General features: G+C 42.8%; 1 long non-coding RNA gene and 1 other non-coding gene across 4 annotated transcripts in view; one reads left to right on the top strand and one right to left on the bottom strand.

Moving 5' to 3' along the window:
* Positions 1–19,459, bottom strand: part of LOC118601578 — a 134,153-nt gene that overhangs the window by 26,316 nt on the left and 88,378 nt on the right. The window contains exon 3 of one of the 3 annotated variants that reach the window (XR_004950323.1): positions 8,797–8,931. The exons of the other annotated variants lie outside the window; for them this stretch is intronic. This is a non-coding gene — a long non-coding RNA (uncharacterized LOC118601578). The remainder of the gene's footprint in view (positions 1–8,796; positions 8,932–19,459) is intronic. 3 annotated transcript variants of the gene reach the window in all.
* On the top strand, positions 18,144–18,249 carry LOC118602330. Its single transcript, XR_004950674.1, has one exon. It is a non-coding gene; the product is annotated as a U6 spliceosomal RNA (small nuclear RNA).

Raw genomic sequence — 19,459 nt, 5'->3', positions numbered from 1 at the left:
AGCATCAAAAAGCCAATCAACTGACACCAGTGCCTCAGTGATGATTCTAAGTGCCAAGGTGGACCCTATCTTTTCAAATGAAAAATGTGAAGACACCACTTGCTCAATCAAGGTCACACGTGTAAGAGGAACCATCCAGGAGAGGTTTGAAACTCAGTTTTCCCTCCAAGCCCTCTGGCTCGACGTGATAATAACTTATTAACACACTTACTATTTCTCTCTAGTTTTGGTCTTCTCTAATTGTAGTTATAAACATACCTCTCTGCTCAAAGCTCAAGGCCAAATACTGGGTAAAACTCTATATTGTCACAGCCAGAAGCCTCTGTTTTAAACCCTTCTCTAAAACACAGAGTCTTGTTTATAATCTTTAAACCACTGCTACCAAAAAAAGTAATATGCAAATTAGACATTTTATAACTTTACAGTTAAATAGTAAAGGCAGTCAGTCCACCAGACCTCAGCTAGACATTTACATAATTGCATTACTAGCATTTGCAGGAGCTATAATGAAAGTTAAGGGGGACATTTTACTTATTCCCTATTAACTCTAGAATAGAACATGATTCTTATTTGCCCTTACAAATAAAGCCTAACTGCTGCTTTAAAACCAGACATCACAATTGGGTTCTTTTATGGTTCCTGGCTGCCATGAGGGAGCAGCAGCAAATATCATAAGGAAAAAAATGTCTACTGAAAAATCACAGTTATTCCAAATAAGAATTGCACTAAATACGCAACTTTTATTATGTCTCTGCATTTGCTTTCTGGCTTTTGACAGATGAGTTTCTGACTATACATATTATCCTTTTAAGATTAATTTCTTCAAGGACAGTTTTTCTCAAATCTCTTGATGTAAATCAGTAGAAAGAGGATCAGATGATAATCCTGGCACTTCCATTTAAATAATTAATCCATAAATAGTTGTTGGGTGTCCCTGGAACCAACTTAATATACATTCAATAAATGTATTCTAAATTGAATTGAAATTAGATTTATTCTATTTAGGAAAACGTGCAAGTCTTGGTTTAGATGCCCACAAAGGCAGATCCTGAGATAGAATTTGTGTGCAGGAATTTTATTTAGGAGATGATCAAGTGGGGTGGTGGGATAAGGGAGACAGGGAAGGGAAGTAAACTAAACAGGGCACATTAATAAGATGAGTAAGTACTGTGGGCAGCTGGGCTTACAACCCAGAGGGGACACTAAGAGGCATCATGTGAAAGGAATAGGAAACCTCAAGCATTTCCTCCCCGCAGCTGTCGCCATTCTGCTTGCTCCCACCCACCCCTCACCTGCTTCCCCGGAACTGCAGACCAGAGCGAGGGCTTAGGTTCTGCCTGTACTCAGACGGGACTCGACTCGGGACTCGGCAGGTTCCGTCATTCCCGAGCCCAGACCCCACCGTCTGTCAGAGGCAAGTCCACGCTCTGCTGCTCTTCAAGCACTGCTCTCCGTCTCCTGCGGCCTGTAGCTTATTAGTTTCATTTGAAATTCAGCTTTTAAATAAGTATGGATGATTTTTATGAACTTCAACCCTGTTTGCTCATCCATTTCCTAAAATAATGCCCAAAGACTTTGTAACCCCTACCTGACATATTTTTAAGTTGGCGTCTATACTTTTTTTTTTATCATAAGTTTAAGTAGTTGTTAGATGTGACTTCCAGTGAATTATAAATATTGAAAGTGTAAAGCAAAACTGTTATACCACTCTTTTAAATGTTTCCAATGAAATATAAATTTCAAAGAAAGCTGATACCTGTCAATTTAAAAATACAAATGTACATATGTAACTTGTTTTATAATGTTTCTTAGTCTTATTTCCATTGCATGTTCCCCAGAGAACTTTATCCTAATACAATAATATATTATATTTGAAAGAATTTTGCTAAATAAGCCTATCATAACTAATCGCATAGAAGAATGTAAATTGACATTTATTTTTTAATTTTTTGTAATCGTATATATAGGTTCAAGTTTCTTTTTAAAGTTTCCTTTTAACAAGATATCATTATAATTCTCACTTAGTGCACCATTAACCAAAACAATGCAAATATATTTAAAATGTTGATAAACACAAAATTCAAATTCTACCTGAAATTTATCTCTTCATAAAATGGACAGGACTGGTTCATTTTTCCTAATTAGTTCATCTTTTCAGAAATGAATATTACTTGTTGCTCGAATGAGAGAGGTCAGCATTAATGTTATTTTTCATTTTAGTAAGTAGCACTGAAAGAACTTTTTTTTTAAAGTAATGAAAAAAATAGGTTTTTTTATAGCAATATCCTTCAATTATTTGAACTTTTTCAGAGTTATATCCAAACATAGCATAGTGCTCTGTCATTAAAGATTATTTTGAATAATCCCGAGTAGATCTTTAATTTTATTTAGAGCGAAGACTCAGAAACGAACTGAGCTGTGAGAGGATGTGTCTGCCAGTCGTCGGAGCAGTCTGCTTTCTCAGTATCAGCATTTCGCAGGGTTCCTTGCTTTGGCACTCAGGATTTTTCCACCATAACAGGGAGGAAATGGAAAGGGGGCAAGTTTGAAAACAAGAAGGAACACTACAGATTCTAGGTGTCTGTACAGACAAATCCATTGAGAAAAGAGAACATTGGGGGTTTGAGGATATGGAAGCTGGTCTGGGAAGTCTGTGAAACCCCAGGGGATGCACACACACACTCCCCCGTGTACCATTCACTGGCGTCGAAGTAGACTTTTTGACTCCCAAGTCCTTCTGACCTAGCCTTTGAAATTCAAAGCCTGGACTTTTGAAACCCCAAAACTGAACATTAAATTTTTGCTTTGGCTGTATCGACCTTTGGATGAGTTAATAAAACCCTGGTGCTCTGGAAAGGAAGGAAGGGACAGGGGGCCAACAGTTACCAGGAACAAAATCATCTGTTAGTTAACATTTCAAAGTTGCACCTTGCCACAAATTAAAAGAACCTGCTCAAAATTAGTAGTGAACAGCGTGCCTCCTGGATGCTGTAGCATTCACCGAGTCCAAATAATTTGATTTGGGCTTTCGGCTGAGACTTAAGATTAGTGGAGAAGAAAAGAGGGTCATCTTCTAGGCAATAAGGTGACAAAAATAGAGATGCTGGAAATCACCAAGGATATTCAGGAAAAAGTAGAGAGAACAATTTTAGTGATGTTCATGTAACAGGCGGAGGGGGGTGGCAGGAAACATATGAAAATTTAGAAGGAACAGTGAGGAATCCATGGAGACAGGGGCGGCGTATGAAGTGGCCATCGTTAAAGATCTGTAACATGCGTTATGGCAGAAGAAATACAAACAGGTCATCAGGATCTCGTCCCACTGGAAATACATCAGGAAATTAAATAAAATCCACAGGTAGATAAATGAAAAAGAACAGCCTGGCAGGTCTTCTTGACTTTGTGTAAGTTTTCAGTGATTGGTTTAGATTCACGTGGATGTTAAAAATGCCTTTATCTCATACGTTGTGTGTGTGCATATATATAATAACGTAAAATGGTTCGCAGCTGTTTAGTTAGAGCGAGGTGTGTGGTTTCAGGCAGTCTAAACCGGTTGGTACCTAAACTTATGATTTCTTTACTGAACGGTTTACTTATTGAATTCATAGTGATTCCTTCTATAGGAGGGCAAGTTGGCACACCAAAATGGTCTCAGTTAGAGTTGAATTACCAAAATTTTATCTGGGAATTCAAAAGAGAATAGCAATAAAAACGTGTTGTATCTTTTCTAAACAATAGCGATGTTAATGAAAACCACTATAGTCTTTCGTCTCATCCTGGCCTTGATACCAATGATCAGAAAGAAACAGTTTGGGACCATTTTACATCCTGACACCAAAGTAAGAGTTCTTCTGAAAAGGCCTATGGCGAAGAGAATAATGACCTCTCTCCCCAAAGATATCCACATTCTCATCCTTGGAATCTGTGAATATGTTCCTCTTCATGACAAAAAAAAAAAAAAAAAAAGACTTTGCAGATATGGTTAAATTAATGACCTTGAGAGGGAGGTTTTCCTGGGTTATCTGAGTGGACCTAATATAACCACAAGGGTCCTTAAAAGTGGAAGAAGGAAGCGTGAGGTCAGAATGTGCTGACAAACACGAGCGAAGGAATGCAGACGGCCTCTCGACACTGCGAAAGGCAAGGCGAGAAGTCAGGCACGGCCCCTCGTGTCTTCGCGGTCCTGCGGGCGCCTTCATTTCGGTCCTGCGAGACCCATTTCAGACGTTTAACCTCTAGGACTGTAGGATAAAAATTTTGTGTTATTTTCAACACATAGTTTGTGATATTTATTACAGTAGCAATAAGAAACTAATACAGTGCCCTAATTAAATGTTGGGTAGCTTTACAAATTAACTATGTAGACATATCACGTACTAACTTTACATTAAAATGATATAATGTCTCCTAAAATAAAACCCTTTTTAAAAATAATTATCATGTATGACTTTTGATTACTTTAGTTAATCTGATGCAGATATGAAAATAAATATATTTCTCAGGTAGGCCCAAAGGAAATTGAGAGAGGAGGGTAGCAGAAATTGGGATTTTTTTTTTTTTTAAAAAACCATTGGGCCTCCTTAAAGGGCTGGACATTTATTGACTGTGCTTCTCTTTCCTTCTCAAGAAGTTACGTTTGCCCGGAAATCTAAGAAGATGAAAGAACTCGAAGTATATTTTCAGTGGGCAAATACATATTTTTTCCTATGTTCATAATGTAGACAACAGGATTAAAGGCCAGAGATCACAGGGAGTGGAGAAGTATGAGATTTCAAAAAAAAAAAAATGGATATAACCCCAATGACATGGGCTAGCTTGAATTTTGTTGAGTCTAATGATTTCCAAAAAATATCTGTCAGAACTGCTCTCCATGCCAGGCTCCAGGGTCAAACCACAAGCAGGAATTGATCTGTTGTATTTTTAAAAAATCCAAATACTATTTTCCTGTTTTTAACTTTGGGGGAGGAGGGGAAAACAGAATCTGAAATCAGACGCAAGGGAAGAAATTGCGACCACATATTTTAACCTCGTCAAGCAGCCAGGACACAGACTCCAGAGGAGTCAAGCAGCGCCCACTCTTCACCTTCCAAGAAGCTGTGACTCCCGGGGAGAAGCTATTCGTACAGTGTCTTCTCCTAGGCCATGTCTGAAAAACGACCAGGAGTGGCTGATGCTCTGGCAATAAGTGCCTACCCATCTAAATTCACTGAAGTGAGAAAGAACAAGAGAGAAAGAGCATAGGGTGCCCAAACGCTTACAGCCTTGGTAAGACTTTCTGGAAAGTCTTCAACGATTTAACAGTATTCTTCATTCCTCTCCCTGCTTCTCCCCAAAGCGACACAGGCACGCCACTACGATCAGGTGGGAAAGCCCGTCCTCCTCCTGAAGTGACTCCGAAATTCGGCAGTTGCTCAAACCCCCAAATCCCTCCCACGCTACCTTCACGTGAACCTGAGATTTCCACTGCTAAGATCTAGGCTTCGAATGGGGAAGTTTTGATAGGCGCAAACGACAAGGCCAAGACAGTATCCTTGGAAACGTTTGTGAATCGCGTTTGGAGACTCAGATACTTCAAAATGCATCAGCCCCTGTGGAGTCTTACAGCAGCGCCGAGAAGAGCATTATAGCAGAGGAACAGGAAAAACACTGACTCGGGCCAGGCCGGACCTCTGGTACTTTGCTCGCAGCAATCCCTATGGTAATTCTTGAAGACAAATAACATCTTTGAAGAGCGTTCATGTTGAGGTTTTTCCTGGAGGGGTTGGAAGGTGATAAACAATACACATCTCCCTTGTCCAGGTTTCTAATTATTAAGCAATCGGGAAATAAAACAAAAAGAAAAGTGCAGGGTGGGGGGCAAACTGTGATCCTGACAGACGCAGGCTCGGCCGGAGAATACGCACCCGTCTGAGGGACGAAGGGCTTCCCCACACCGAACGCAGGAGTCGGCCAGACCCGACCAGTGTATTTGTTACTTACTGCTGTGTAACAAACAACCCCCAAACTTAGCAGCTTAAAACAACAAACATTTGTTATCTCACAGTCTATGCGGATCAGGAATCTGGGCACACCATAGCTGGGTCCTCTGGCTTAGGGTCTCTAAAGAGGCTATAATCACAGTGACCACCACCAGCTGTGGTCATCTACAGGCTCAACTGGGAGCAGACTGGCTTCCAGACTCACCAATGGTTGACGGGAATTGACTTCACACAGGCTGTTGGACTCAGGGCCTAGTTCCTTGCTGGCTGTTGGCCAGAGACATTAACTCCTTGCTGTGTGGACCTCTCTATAGGACTTCTCCTAACACAGCAGCTTGCTTCCCTCCAGAGCAAGGGCTCCATGAGACAGGAAAAGAGAGGGCCAGAGAGACAGACTTCACAGTCTTTATGTAACCTAACCTCAGAAATGATATCCCACCACAGCTACTGTATTTTGTATGTTGGAAGCGAGTCACTAGGTCCAGCCCACACTCCAGGAAGGGGAGACTACACAGGACATAGCTACCAGGAGCCAGGGGCTATAGGAAACTTTCTCAGAACCAGCCCACCGTGACAGAGAAGTCAGGCAATTCTGGGAGAGGGCAGTGGGCATCTCCTTTCTCATCCCTGCTGATAAAAGGTCCCTGCTCCCTGTATGCAGATTGCCCCCAGGAGGAATCACAGAGGACGGGGTGCACGGCACATGCTCTTTCACACCCACCGAGTGGGTAAATAAACTGAATGAGCGAGGGAATAATGGAAAGAAGCTATAAGCCTTGGGAAGAAGAGAAAAGGAGAAGAAAAGGTTCTTCCCAATGGAAAGAAACATCAAGAGTAAGGAATGAGCAGTTCCCGATGCTCACGATTCCCTGTTTACATTACAATGCCCACTTTATATAGGAAGAAACGGAAGCTTGGACAGATCGAATAACACAAGATCACACAGATACTACGTGACAGAGCCAAAATCTATAAATACCTAATCCCCGAAAACCTTCCATACTCTGTATTCCAATTACACTTTCCCATTCTCAGGATCTGCTTGGAAACAATTATTCGATGACAACACTTAGACTTGCCAGTGAAAATATCTCATTTCAGGAATGGGACTAAATTATCCCTTCCATGCCCTTAAGTGTCCCCTAAATCTAAAGTTTTATGACAGTAATGAAACAATAGCTCTGCAAGAGAATAAAAGACACACCTGGCCTGGAAACAAGAAGTTACTGGAGTCAACTGCTGGATTTCCAGTAACGCTGCAGAACACACTGCAGGACCGTGAGGCTGGGTACTTCCGGCCCAGAGACTAGCCGACAGCTGGCGGCCCGGGCGGAGCCGGTGACAGCCAAGGGCCTGTCCAGAGTGCGCGGGTGGGACGTGTCACTCCTGATAACACAACCGGTTGCAAGAGCACTGCTTTGACCTTGAAACAAGATCCTTACTTTCACTGACCACCCAGTCGCTCCTGGCCTTTTGTTCTCTGATATAGATGGTGACACTTAGCCTTTCAAGTACAGGGTCTGTACAGGTGCTATTTCTAGCCCTACATGCCACAAAAAAAAAAAAAAATAATGCCTAAGGACCTTCATTTCTTCAAGATTTTGCATCCATTAAAAAAAAAAGAAATGGCCAAAAAACATTATTTTAACCAAAGTATCGTCATATGTGTGCTCTCATATTTAGTCTCTTTTATTCAGTGGAGGTTCGAGTGCCCGTTGCGTGCCAGGCGGCGTGATTTGCGCTGGGGGTCAGAGAGGAATAAAACAGAGGACTGATGTGTATGCCAGGAGCACAGGATGCAGTCTGGGAGGAAAACAAGTGGACTCCCAAAGACAATGCAATGAGTGCCCATGTAAGGGATGTTCGAGGTCATATGAGGTCTCTGAGGAGGGGCTGTCCATGTAAAGGGGACTCGCAAAGGCAGAAGACTCTGGATCAAGGACACACCTGTGCGTCTCTCTCTGGGATCCAGTCCACTAAGCTGATGTACCTTGCTAAGAACAAAAGAAAGCTGTAGGTTTGAGGGGCGGGGTGTAGAAAGGGACCTGAAGAGGGTCCACAGGTCAGAATAAAGGAGTTTGGGTGAATGGCGTTTCCCAGAGATGGGATGACTAGCACACAGCTGGCACAGACGCCCAAATCCTCGGCGATTCCCCACCCCTCAGAGGGAAAGAGTCCTAGAAAAATGCAGACTTTGCTGGGCCTCAGCCTTAACCATTATTCCCCTCTCTTGAATGCTTCACAGAAACCTATCTCTCCCTCTAGATCAAATTTTGCTTGTCGGTAATACCCAGATTCTTCTAGAATAGGTACTTTGCAAGATCGAGGCTCTAACGGGTATCAGTTTGCCCCTCTGCTGATTGCCTCCCCCCGACAAGTGAGGAGCAATAGTGTTTGTCCAAACCGCACAGTCTTCCTTTGCCTGGACATAGCAGAATCCCTCTTAGGTAGCCCTGGCTGTTTCTCATAGAAGCGTCCACAGCACTCTCCAGCTGACATCCTGTCGCGTACTGTCAGCACCCAGTACTTAGCTTTCCCTGGGGCCCCTGCGGATCCCTGTATCAGCAGAACCAATGATGCGCAGACAGGCCTCTGCGCAGCTGCACTGAACACGCGTGCCCTCCGTCCCCGCCTTACTCGTGTTCTCCTTTCCTCTGCGGCTCATTAACGTTGTGAATTAAGTTCCCTACACCCAGTCTTTTCACACACAGACATTTTTCCATGTCTGACCTTTTGACAGTCATCTCGTTGTTTTTTTTTTTTTTTTTTTGCAAGCCACTGTTTATCCTTCGCCTGCCACAGCGCTCTCCCTACTCACCTCGCCAGCAAGAGCAGCCCTACCACAGGACTGTTTCCTCCTTCGCACCGGTCTTACGGCCACCCCCATCCTCAGATGTCTCTCCTCTCACGTCTTGGTTCATTTGGGGATGGAGGTGAGCCATCATCAGAGCTTCTTGAAGGAGATATTAACATTAGATGCTAGAGCAGTCTCCCTTTTGCTGAACTACTACAGGAATCGAAATTTCTAAATCCAAGGCCCCTAATATCCATATCAGGAGTTTGAAATGAAATTGATGCACCCACATCTTTGTCTGAAAGGCCTGTGTATGCAAGGAACTTAAAATAGCCTGTCATCTGCTGAAGAAGAGACCCAAGTTTGCAAAAGGGCCTCTCTGAGCTGACAGAGGACACTTTAGACTCTCACGTGAAGACACACTGCTTGTATTTATAAAGGTCTGTACAGCTTTAACTCTGACAACACGAGTATCCCACTGAAATCTTTTTATTTTCATTTTTTACATTTGTTGCCTGCCAAGGCCTGTCTGCTTTTGACCATAAGCAGAAATGCGGCAAGACGAGGCTTTCTTTTATTTTTTACATATTTACGATTTACGATCATACTTAACAACTTTGAAAAGTCAGGCTGTTACGATAATTTACCCTGAGCTTCTGGTTATAATGAGTGTTTATAAATTGATTATGTTTCTGCCATGAAGCGGAGAGGCAATGAGGAATTTTGATACAGCCTATGCAAAATTCCTGATCAAAACCATGCCACAGCTGCCTGCGGACCTCGCCGAAATAAGGTCTCATCCCTAGGCAGGGAAAAGCTTCGAATTTTCAGCACAGTCAGTTCCGTTCTTTCTAGTGCGATAATGTACACGTGAGCATTAATGAAGTAAGGACATCAAAAGTGCGGTGCCTGCTCATGAAGATAGATACTGTGTTAATTAGATAGCGCTGTGTAACACGCCGCCCCAAAACATCACGGACCAAATAACAATCATTTCTGCAGCTCTGTGTCGTCTCACTCGGTTCGGGTAACCGTAACAGAGTTCCACAGACTGGGTGGCTTCAAACCAGCAAGATCCGTTTTCTCATTCGGTGTGGGAAGCCACGCCAGCAGTTTTGGTATCTGATGAGTGCGTGCTCCCTGGTTCATACATGGCCGTCTTTTCGCTATAACCTCGGGTGGCGGAAGGGGTGAGGGATCTCTCTGGAGCCTGTTGCATTAGCGCACTGATCTCATTCATGAAGGTCCTGCCCTCATCATGTCCCAAAGGCCCCACCTCCTAATACCACGCCAGCGGAGGGTTACGAAGTAATGCGGCATCTGGAGGACACGGAGCATTCAGAGCACAGCACTCACTATTCAGCAGGTCAGCAACCTAGAGTAGGATAAGCTGGGTGCTTCTACTCTGGGAAGAGCTTCCTCACGCATCTGGGATCAACTGTGGGTTCGTTATGTGTTTCTACTTTCTGGAGTCAGCCAGCTGTCAGCAGGAGGGCTCTGTTGGGCTCCATATGGTCTCTCAGTCACCAGCAGGCTAGTCTTGTCATGGTCACATGACCATGGCAAGGCTCCAAGAGAGACTAGAACTGCACAAGTCTTATGAGACTGTCTCAGTTTTCTATTTCTGCACAGTAAATCCCATGAACTTAGCATCTCAACATAATAATCAATCATTAGCCCACGATTTTGTAAATCAGAACTTCAGCACAACAGTGACTAGCTTCTCTGCTCTGGGCATTAAAAGGCTGAAAACAAGCTAGACTGAGTTCTTGTCTAGAGACTTGGTGGGGGTGGGGTTGGAGGTGTCTGCTTCCAATTGCATTCTGGGTATTGGCGGACTGAGGTCCCTGTCTCCTTGCTGGCTGGCTGTCAGTCAGAGTCCACTCTCGGCAACCAGTGGCTGCCCACACTCCTCACCACGAGGCCCCCTCCACGCCAGCAAGGGCACTCGCTTCAAATCAGCCTCATGCTTCAGATCCCTCACTTCCTCAGTCTCTGACTTCAGACACAGATTTAAGGGCTCATGGGATCGGTTCAGGCCCACCTGGATAATCTATCTTAAGTTCAACTGATTTGGAAAGTTTCAATCTCAAAAATCCCTTCTGCTATACAACTCATAGCAGTCACAAGCAACAAACAAGGTCAAAGCAAGGAGACTACCCAAGGGTGAGGGCCACTGTGGGTCATCTTGGAATTCTAGCCAGAGGCCTAGACTCCACCGGTTCATCATCACTTCTACTACATTCTAAAGACCAAAGTAGAGCAGCCCAAAGGCAAACAATGGGAAACAGACGCTACCTTTTGATGGAAGGGACTGCACAGTCACGTTGCCAGGGGACACAGACACCAGGAGAGGGGAAGGACTGGGCCCATTTTGGGCGATCTGCCCCACACAGCCTGCCTGAGGCTTGCTTGGAGAGTTCGTGCGTCATACCTACAGTAGTTCTTGCTGAACCGAGTTGACCTGGAGGGCGAGCCCATCTCTAATTACCAGGATAAGGATACCGATGAGCAGGCAGTAAACGTCAGGCCCATGCTGTCCCTAAAAGTAGACCCAGCCCCTTCGATGTGCTGGCTGCTGCCCTTCACCGAAGCCCAATCTGTCTCTGCCTCCCGCCCTCTCAACAGTGCAATAAAACACCAGGATGCTTTCACACCTCACTTCAGGGGGCTGCATGCAGGGGAAGGAGGCTGTTCCCAAATCAGAAACCTGAGTATGTTAATATCCTTTCTAGAAACCCTGCTGACTGTGTTTGTTCCCAAAGAGAAGGATGAGGGAGGCAGGTGCAAAGGAAATAAAAGCCGAAACCCGTCCAGATGGGAAAGTCAAAACGGGGGCAGATCGGTTTCCTGTCACCTAGTGATATTTCGAGATTCCTGAGAGCTTAAATTTTATCTTTATAATAAGTCCTAGGAGTCCTCATCTCCTTTCGTATATAACATCGAGGAGCTGAGGAAGTTTCAAAGAGGCCACCCACAAATTCTGAAGTAGAAGGAGCTAAGAGTCCCAGCTAATACAAAACAGAGAAAAAGGGGGGGGGGGGAATATTTTCTGTCCTCGGCAGAGTTTTATTTATTTATATTTAATGTTTTTGAGGCTTTGGGGGCAGGGCCAGAGAAAACAAGACTTCAAATCTTAGCCTCTTTTTTTTTCATTCTCGAGAAGTGTTGAAATCATGGCCTAGTTGTGTTTAAATGGTTTTTCAGAGCTTAATTAGTTCATAGAATGTAAAAAAAGGGGAGTAAAAAAAAAAAAAAAAGATAAGCTGCTGTGTGATTCCTGGCTGCCTTGGAAATACGCACCAACTTTAGAATGAAAGCTCCTAGGGATGTATATTTCTTTTAAGGACTCTCAACCGCTGTACAAAATGGTACCTTCACATACATCACTTTACTACTCTCACAGCTCAGCTAAATGGGCTAAATTTACCAGGCTCTGCATAATTTCACCAGCCGAGTCTGCCAAAACTCTCAGAAGTTTCCATTGCTGATTGGAGTCTGGCCAATAATATATACCCAGCATCCAAGAAGGACGAGAGAAACGCAAAGGGAAGAATCTTTATCAGGGAGAAACACAGTCGAGAGCAGGTTGAAGAGCCGTGGAGGAGCGAACTGCAGTGTGTTTGTACTTAGGCGGGGACAGCGTTATTGGAGGGTTCGAGGGTTGTGTTTTAGCCTCGTCAGATGACATCCAGATAATCGTTGCAGGTAGACAGCTCAGAATAGCAATAACTTGCTGGCAAATTTGCGACTCTTTTTACGCATTAATCTTTTTCGTCACCTTCCATTTATGTACGTGTTATTGGAGTAGCAATGGACATGTTTAACTTTCTTTTTCAAAAAACCATTAGCCTAGCCGGTGGTCTGTATTATTTTCACATTTAAGCAATAGAGCTGTGTTTCTTTTTTAAAATCTGACTCTTTTTCAGTTAAATTTGTTGCCGAATCATCCAAAAAGACAGCTGAAGTCCATTAAATATGTTGATCGTTATTATTTAGAGACGATGTTGGCAATCTTTTGAGCAGGGCACAATGTTGCTGATGTATTTTTCTGATAATGTAAGGATGAGACGCGATAAAGGGAAAGGAATGGGAAACGGGGTGCTCGTGTGGACCTGGGGATGACTCCCTCTCTCTCTGCCTTCCTCCTGACATCCATCAGAAAGTCGAGCATCTTTTTAAAGGGTAAATCCCAACAGGAACAGTTAAATCTTCCAGTCACCTCTGATACTTGAGTCTGCCTTTCAGAATTCTTTCTCAAACACAGGAAATGGCCACACGGAGAAGCCAGGGGCCAGGCTCCTTGTTCTTGGGGCCGTTTAACCTGAGTCACAACCTGATTCTCCAGGCCCCAACACTGTAAGGCCTAGAAAAGTCATCCAGAGATGGCCCTGGCTCCCAACATTTCTGCATTTATAGCATTTCTCACCCCACAACTGTACACAAGCTAACTCTCACATTTAAATGTATTTTTGTGCAATAGAAGCCAACGACAGACAACACAGGCACTTTGGGGACACTTGGGTTTACAGTGGGGACAAAACAGACAGCCCTGGTGCCCTCCAGGAGCCATCTTCCTAGTAATTTTAATGAATTTTGCTTTCAAATTATTCTTCCAGATAGAATTCATGGCCATTTTGACCATTTTGATGGTGTATGACTATTCTGAGATCATTAGCTACAACCTGAAATATATTTATACTAGGTTATAAACCATGACTAAAAAATGAAGGCCTCTTTCTCCTGAAGCTAATGTGTACTTCAAGTGAGACACACACACAGAAAAGCCTAAATCAGATATTCACAGATATCCTCTTGAGAAATTACAAAGAGCAGCAAGATAATCTGACATGGGCATTCCTGACTCCATTTTGAAGATCTAAAAAGCCTCCTCCCTCTTAATCTTCTATTGCTAAACTACAGCATTTTCCTGTTTGCCACAAATAAAGAAAACAGGTTCCCTTCTCCGAAGGAGCATATGGAATTGGCCACTCAGTTATTACACTAAAGATTAGTGAGGACATTTCAAGCACAACTAATCAAATTATATTTAACTACATTAAAAAGACCTAAATATAAAATGTTACACATAAAAATAAACAGAATTACTCAGAACAGAGGCAGGGAGTGGCAGGAGAAAGTTTTGAGCACGCACTAATGAGGTCTGAAGAAAATGGGAATTGTCTTCTTCACAGCATTCTTTTTTTTTAAGTTTATTTAAGTATTAACATTGGTTAATACGATTATATAATTTTTTAAGTTTATTTAAGTATTAACATTGGTTAATACGATTCTATAATTTTCAGGTGTACATTATAATTTGACATCTATATATCCTATTGTATGTCGACCACTCAAAGCCCAGTTTCCTTCAGCTACCATATATTTGATCCCCTTTACCCACTTCACCTTCTCCTACCCTCCCTATATTTGACCTCCTTTTACCCCATCTACCTCTCCCTTCCTCCCCCTCCCCCTGCCCTCTGGTAACCACTAGTCCATTGTCCATGTCCATGAGCCTCTATTTGTTTGTCCCGCTCATTTGTTGCTTTTAGATTTATATCCCACACATAAGTGATATCATGTAATTTTCAATTATTTCTGACTGACTTATTTCGCTTAGCATGATTATCTCGAGGGCCATCTATGTTGCCACAAATGGCAGTATGTCATCTCTTCTTATGACTGAGTAATACTCCATTGTATATATGTAGCACAGCTTCTTTGGCCAATCATCAATCATAGGACACTTCAGTTGCTTCTACGTCCTGGCCACTGTGAATAATGCTGCTATGAACACTGGTGTACAAATATTTTTTGGGATATGAGTTTCCCAGTCTTTGGGTAAATATCCAATAAAGGGATTGCTGTATCATATGATAGATCAATTCTTAGGTTTGTGAGGAACCTCCATACTGTTTTCCATAGTGGCTGTACAATTTGTAATTCCACCAGCAGTGTATGAGGGTTCCTTTTTCTCCCCATCCTCTCCAACATTTGTTATTACTTGTCCTGTTGATTATAGCCATTCTAATAGGTATGAGATGGTATCTCATTGTGTGTTGATTTGCATTTCCCTAATAGCTAGGGATGTTGAGCACCTTTTCATATTATTTGTTGGCCATTTGTCATAGCATTCTTTTTTAAACATTCTCAGTTGGATGAAAACTAACTCTATGATATTGAAAATAATTCTGTAAGCAAAAATTTGATCTGTCACACTCTAGAACAGAGGCTGTGTAAACAAAACGTTTTTTGATAATGCGAATATTCTATATCTGTGCTGCCCCAATGAGGTGGCCACTAGCCACATGTGGTTATTTAAATTTAAAGTACCTGAAATTCAATAAAATTAACAACTCAGTTCCTCAGCCACAGTAGCCATGTTTTAAGTACTTAACAGTAACACAGAGCAAGTGGCTACAGTACTGCCTAGCACGTTCTAGGAGCGAGGAAAGATGTTTAGGTACATAGTGAAAACACACATTCAAAGTTGGCCAAATAAGGGTGGAAATGGAAAGTGTTTCCCCCCAAAAAAAACTACACGAAGCATAAGAAACGGTCCACTTTGTATCATCTGTTAAATTTTTTCCTCTTTTCATCCAGTTTCAGCCATTAATTAAAACAAGCTAGCAGTACTTTTCGTCCCAACGCCTTGAGCAAATTCTCGGGTCTTCCCAGGAGAATTCTCTTGCTACGCTTTTCCGCAGCCCGTCTATAGAAAGCACACTTTCCAAGAACCTAATGTATGCTTTCCATGTGAATTCACTTTTCCGGTCCTTTGAGTATATTTACAATAAAAACTCCCCCTACAAAAAGTCTAGCTGTATCTTTGCAACCACACTTTCCAAGGCTGGTTCCTGAAACAGGTTTCTCTGTTCAGTTTTATCTATTTCTGCAGCCCAGACTAGGCAATAAGACTTCCAAACTGTCAAGAAATACGAAAACAGACAAAGTCCTTGATTGTACATGTAAACCTCTGGCATGCCTTTACTTCCCAACGAGAGCTGGAATTTAAATGAGTCCACGTCAATATTTGAAGATCGACCACAGATTTCTGCTTCCTTTTCAGTCAATGGGGATCATAGTCCACATACAGATGATAGGTTTATTCATAAATTTATTCATGTCAAGTATGTTCATACAAAGTGTAGTTTGAGGGGGTTTTGTGTGAGAGAAGGGGTATCTTTAACCAGCCTCAGTTTCATTCCTATAATGTTCTTAGGAGCTTAAATATGAAGTGAGGCCAGAAGCTGTGAAAAGCATCCTTCCATCGTTGCCTGCCCCAGAAGTTTGCCAGGGTGAATTCCTGGAGATGATTTGCTTTATTTTTCTGGGGTCTGCCCCAGTCTAGATAGGTGAAAAATAACCTGTCAGGTCAATCCTCTGAGGGAATTTCTTCAAGAAGCAAAAGAGCCTAGGATCACCCGGGGCTCAGGTTGGCCTGAAGTCACCTTGGGAAGCTCGTATTTGCCAATTTCCACAAACTCATCAGCATTATCCATATCTGGGCCATCTTCAGCCAGAGCTACGACATTGGCAAGTGGCCCTAAGTGAACAGTGTTTGGATTAGCACCTGTGGAACCTGCCTATTAATAAATGCATAGCCTTTCTGAGGACTATTTAATGTATTTTGTAATACACAGGGAACTGTTCATAAAAGTATACGTACATGACCTCTACTATAATTACAAATGTAATTTATTCCCTAAGCTGGTTGTTCCGTTAACAGGCACATACTTCACCTACGAGGTACCTGAAAAGCATTTGCTCCATTACCTTCATACTTACTGGACCAGTGCCAAACACAATCTCAAGTCCTAATCCTTATTCCTAAGACTGAGCCCAAACCAGATGGTGCTATGTAAAGAAATAAGAAAAAAATGAGACGTGCCCAGGCCAACATAATGGTTAGACTCATCTCCAACATTGAGCTCAAGAGTCAGTTCTCGACTCCATCCAACCTGACATTTTAACTACAAAAAAACATAACACAAGATCATGGTTGAAACATATGTAGAAAGTAGCAGCTTTTAAGAAGAAGAAGAAAACAAGGGTAGGCAAAATGTCTATAGAATTCAAATCTAATGCAGAAATAGTTTTCTTCATAGAGACAGCAAGTCCAGTCTAGAGCAAGTGTTGGCAAACTATTGCCCACAGGCAAATCTGCCTGCCCACTTTTGTAAATAAAGGGTTGTTGCATAAGTATTGCCTGTGACTGCATTCAGGGAACAACTGCAGAGTAAAGTAGTTGAGATACAGACTATGTGGCCCAAAGAGCTGAAAATATTTGCTATCTGGACCTATAACAGAAAGTTTGCTAACTCCTGGTTTGGAATTTCAGATTTTGTTGGGGGGGGGGGGGATAGAAAAACAAACAAACAAACAAACAAAAAAGGGTCATTCTTAGAGTTCCCTGAAACAACTATTTGTTCTGATTAGAAAATAAGTAGGGGTAAATGGAACTGTGTCTGTACGCCCATTACAGAATAATGCCTTTGCCTCTGTCTAAAAGCTCAGTCTGCCTTTTGTTGCCCTGAGTTCTGAGAATAATTACGTCTTTGCCATCATTTGGGAAATTTATCTTTAGGAACTTGAAAGAAGGTTGGGAATATCTCTGAGGCTTAATTTCAAAATATGTTTAAATCCAATGCTGGGATTCTCCAAGCGGGTAGCTAGAATAACAAAGTGTTTGCCCAGGGGCTTTTCAAGGGGATGTTGCCGATTGGCACTCAGTGGCGCAGGCCATGGAAGTGAACTTGAAAAACAGGCATAATTGCTTTTCCAAGTTTTCACCATAAATAATCATTTTTTTTTAAGGTTCCAGTAACTTGCCCATGAGGAAAAAAGAAAAAAGGGGGGAAAAAGTAAAGTGGGACAATGATACGGTGGTTTTGCTCTAAAATAATCATGCCTGGTGTCATGCTGCCATCTACAGTATTTCGATATTTTCACCCAAACACGGAAATTTTAATGAGCTCCGTAGACACGTGTCCATCGTCTTGAGGGAGAAAAGCTGTGCCAGCAGAATCGGAAGCGAATGTTTTAGACCAAAATGTTCTCTCCGGCCGTGGTCTCCTTCCTTCGCCGCCCGACGCACCACCCCAGTTTTAAGTGTGTCCCGTCTCCTGATCGTGCTGATACACGCGCAGTGACGTTAAACAGTAAAATGAGTGTGCTGTGCCTGTCAGGTGCGCGTGAAGCTGTTCAGAAATGCTGTGACCCATTGTCTCTCCCGCTCGGGCCAAAGCGGTCAGTCGCCACGGTGCAGGGCAGCAATGGCAGGGTGAGACCCGGAGTCCAGGACAGCCAATTTAAAAACAAACAAACAAAAAAACTGGTACATTCGGAGGTTGGAGAATCTAAGGGGAGCACTCATTGAGCAGCACACACACTGAAATCAGAACGATGCTGAGAAGGTTAACATGGCTCCTGCGCAAGGATGAGGCGCACATTCTAGAAATAGTCCACGTTAAAAATAAAAAAAGAAGCATCGAAGAGGATATGTTAGTCTCCTAGGCTGTTGTAACCAAGCACCACAGACTGGGCGGCTTAAACAACAGAAAATCTCTGTCTCACGGTCTGGAAGCTGGACGTCCAAGATTGAGGCGTTGGCAGGGCTGATTCCTCCTGGGGGCTTTCTTCTTGGCTTGTAGGTATCCGGCTTCTCACTGTGTCCTCACGCGGTCTTTCCTCTGTACCTGTCTGTGCCCAAATTTCTTCTTATAAGGACAACAGTCATCAGATTAGGACCCACCCCAAAGACCTCATTTAACCTTCACTACCTTTTGAAAGACCCAATCTCCAAATAAGTTACCTTTTGAGGTACTGGGGGTTAGGTCTTCAATATAGGAATGGGGGGGAGGGGAGGGTGGAGGGCACAATTTGGCCCATAATAAAAACTAAGAAGTTAAGTGCTTCTGATGTTTGGACCTAAACTGAATAGAATATGGTAACTAGAAAGGCATTAGGTGCCAAGAATAAAAAGGGGAGTAGGGAGGAAGGGAGAGAAGAAAGAGAGGAAAGGAGGAAGGAGAAGGAGAAAAAAAAGAAAGAAAGAAAGAAAGAAAGAAGGAAGGAAGGAAGGAAGGAAGGAAGGAAGGAAGGAAGGAAGGAAGGAAGGAAGGAAGGAAGGAAAAGAGACAAAGACAGAGACAGAGAAATTGATCTGATGAATGATTGCAATCTAAATTGGTCCGAACAAGAGAGCCTGCTTAATAATTTAAGGAAGCTATGGCTACTAGGAAGAGGAAGAAATATAAACAAGAAAAGATGGTGAAAGTTGGGTGATTCCAGTCTCTAGTCCACTCATCTTTGCCTGTTATGCCCTATTTCGTCTAATAGCATCTTGAAGCTTCGATGTCAGTGTGGCCGTCAGATGCTCTATTGCTCTGAGGCCATCAAAGAAACTAGACACTAAGTTGATCCCAGAGAAAGGTGCCCGCAGAAGTATTCTTTAAAATTTACACTGAAGATTTAATCCAAATTAAACAAAATAGAAAAATACGAATTTGCTATTCTCAGACGGTATTAATGGTTCATTACTGAACTGTGGTCTGCATGTCTATTGAAGGGTAAAAACCTAAGCTGTTTCTCAGGCCCCGACCAGCAGCTAGGGAGGCGTAGCAGACGCTCGCCCTGTAATGTTTCCACTAAAGCAACGGCCCGGCATTTTGCCGGCCGCTCC

The sequence above is a fragment of the Rousettus aegyptiacus genome, unplaced genomic scaffold (assembly GCF_014176215.1).
Source record: "Rousettus aegyptiacus isolate mRouAeg1 unplaced genomic scaffold, mRouAeg1.p scaffold_m13_p_4, whole genome shotgun sequence".
NCBI lineage: Eukaryota > Metazoa > Chordata > Mammalia > Chiroptera > Pteropodidae > Rousettus > Rousettus aegyptiacus.
The sequence above is the reverse complement of the archived record's forward strand: the minus strand, read 5'-3'. Positions and strand labels throughout refer to the sequence as shown.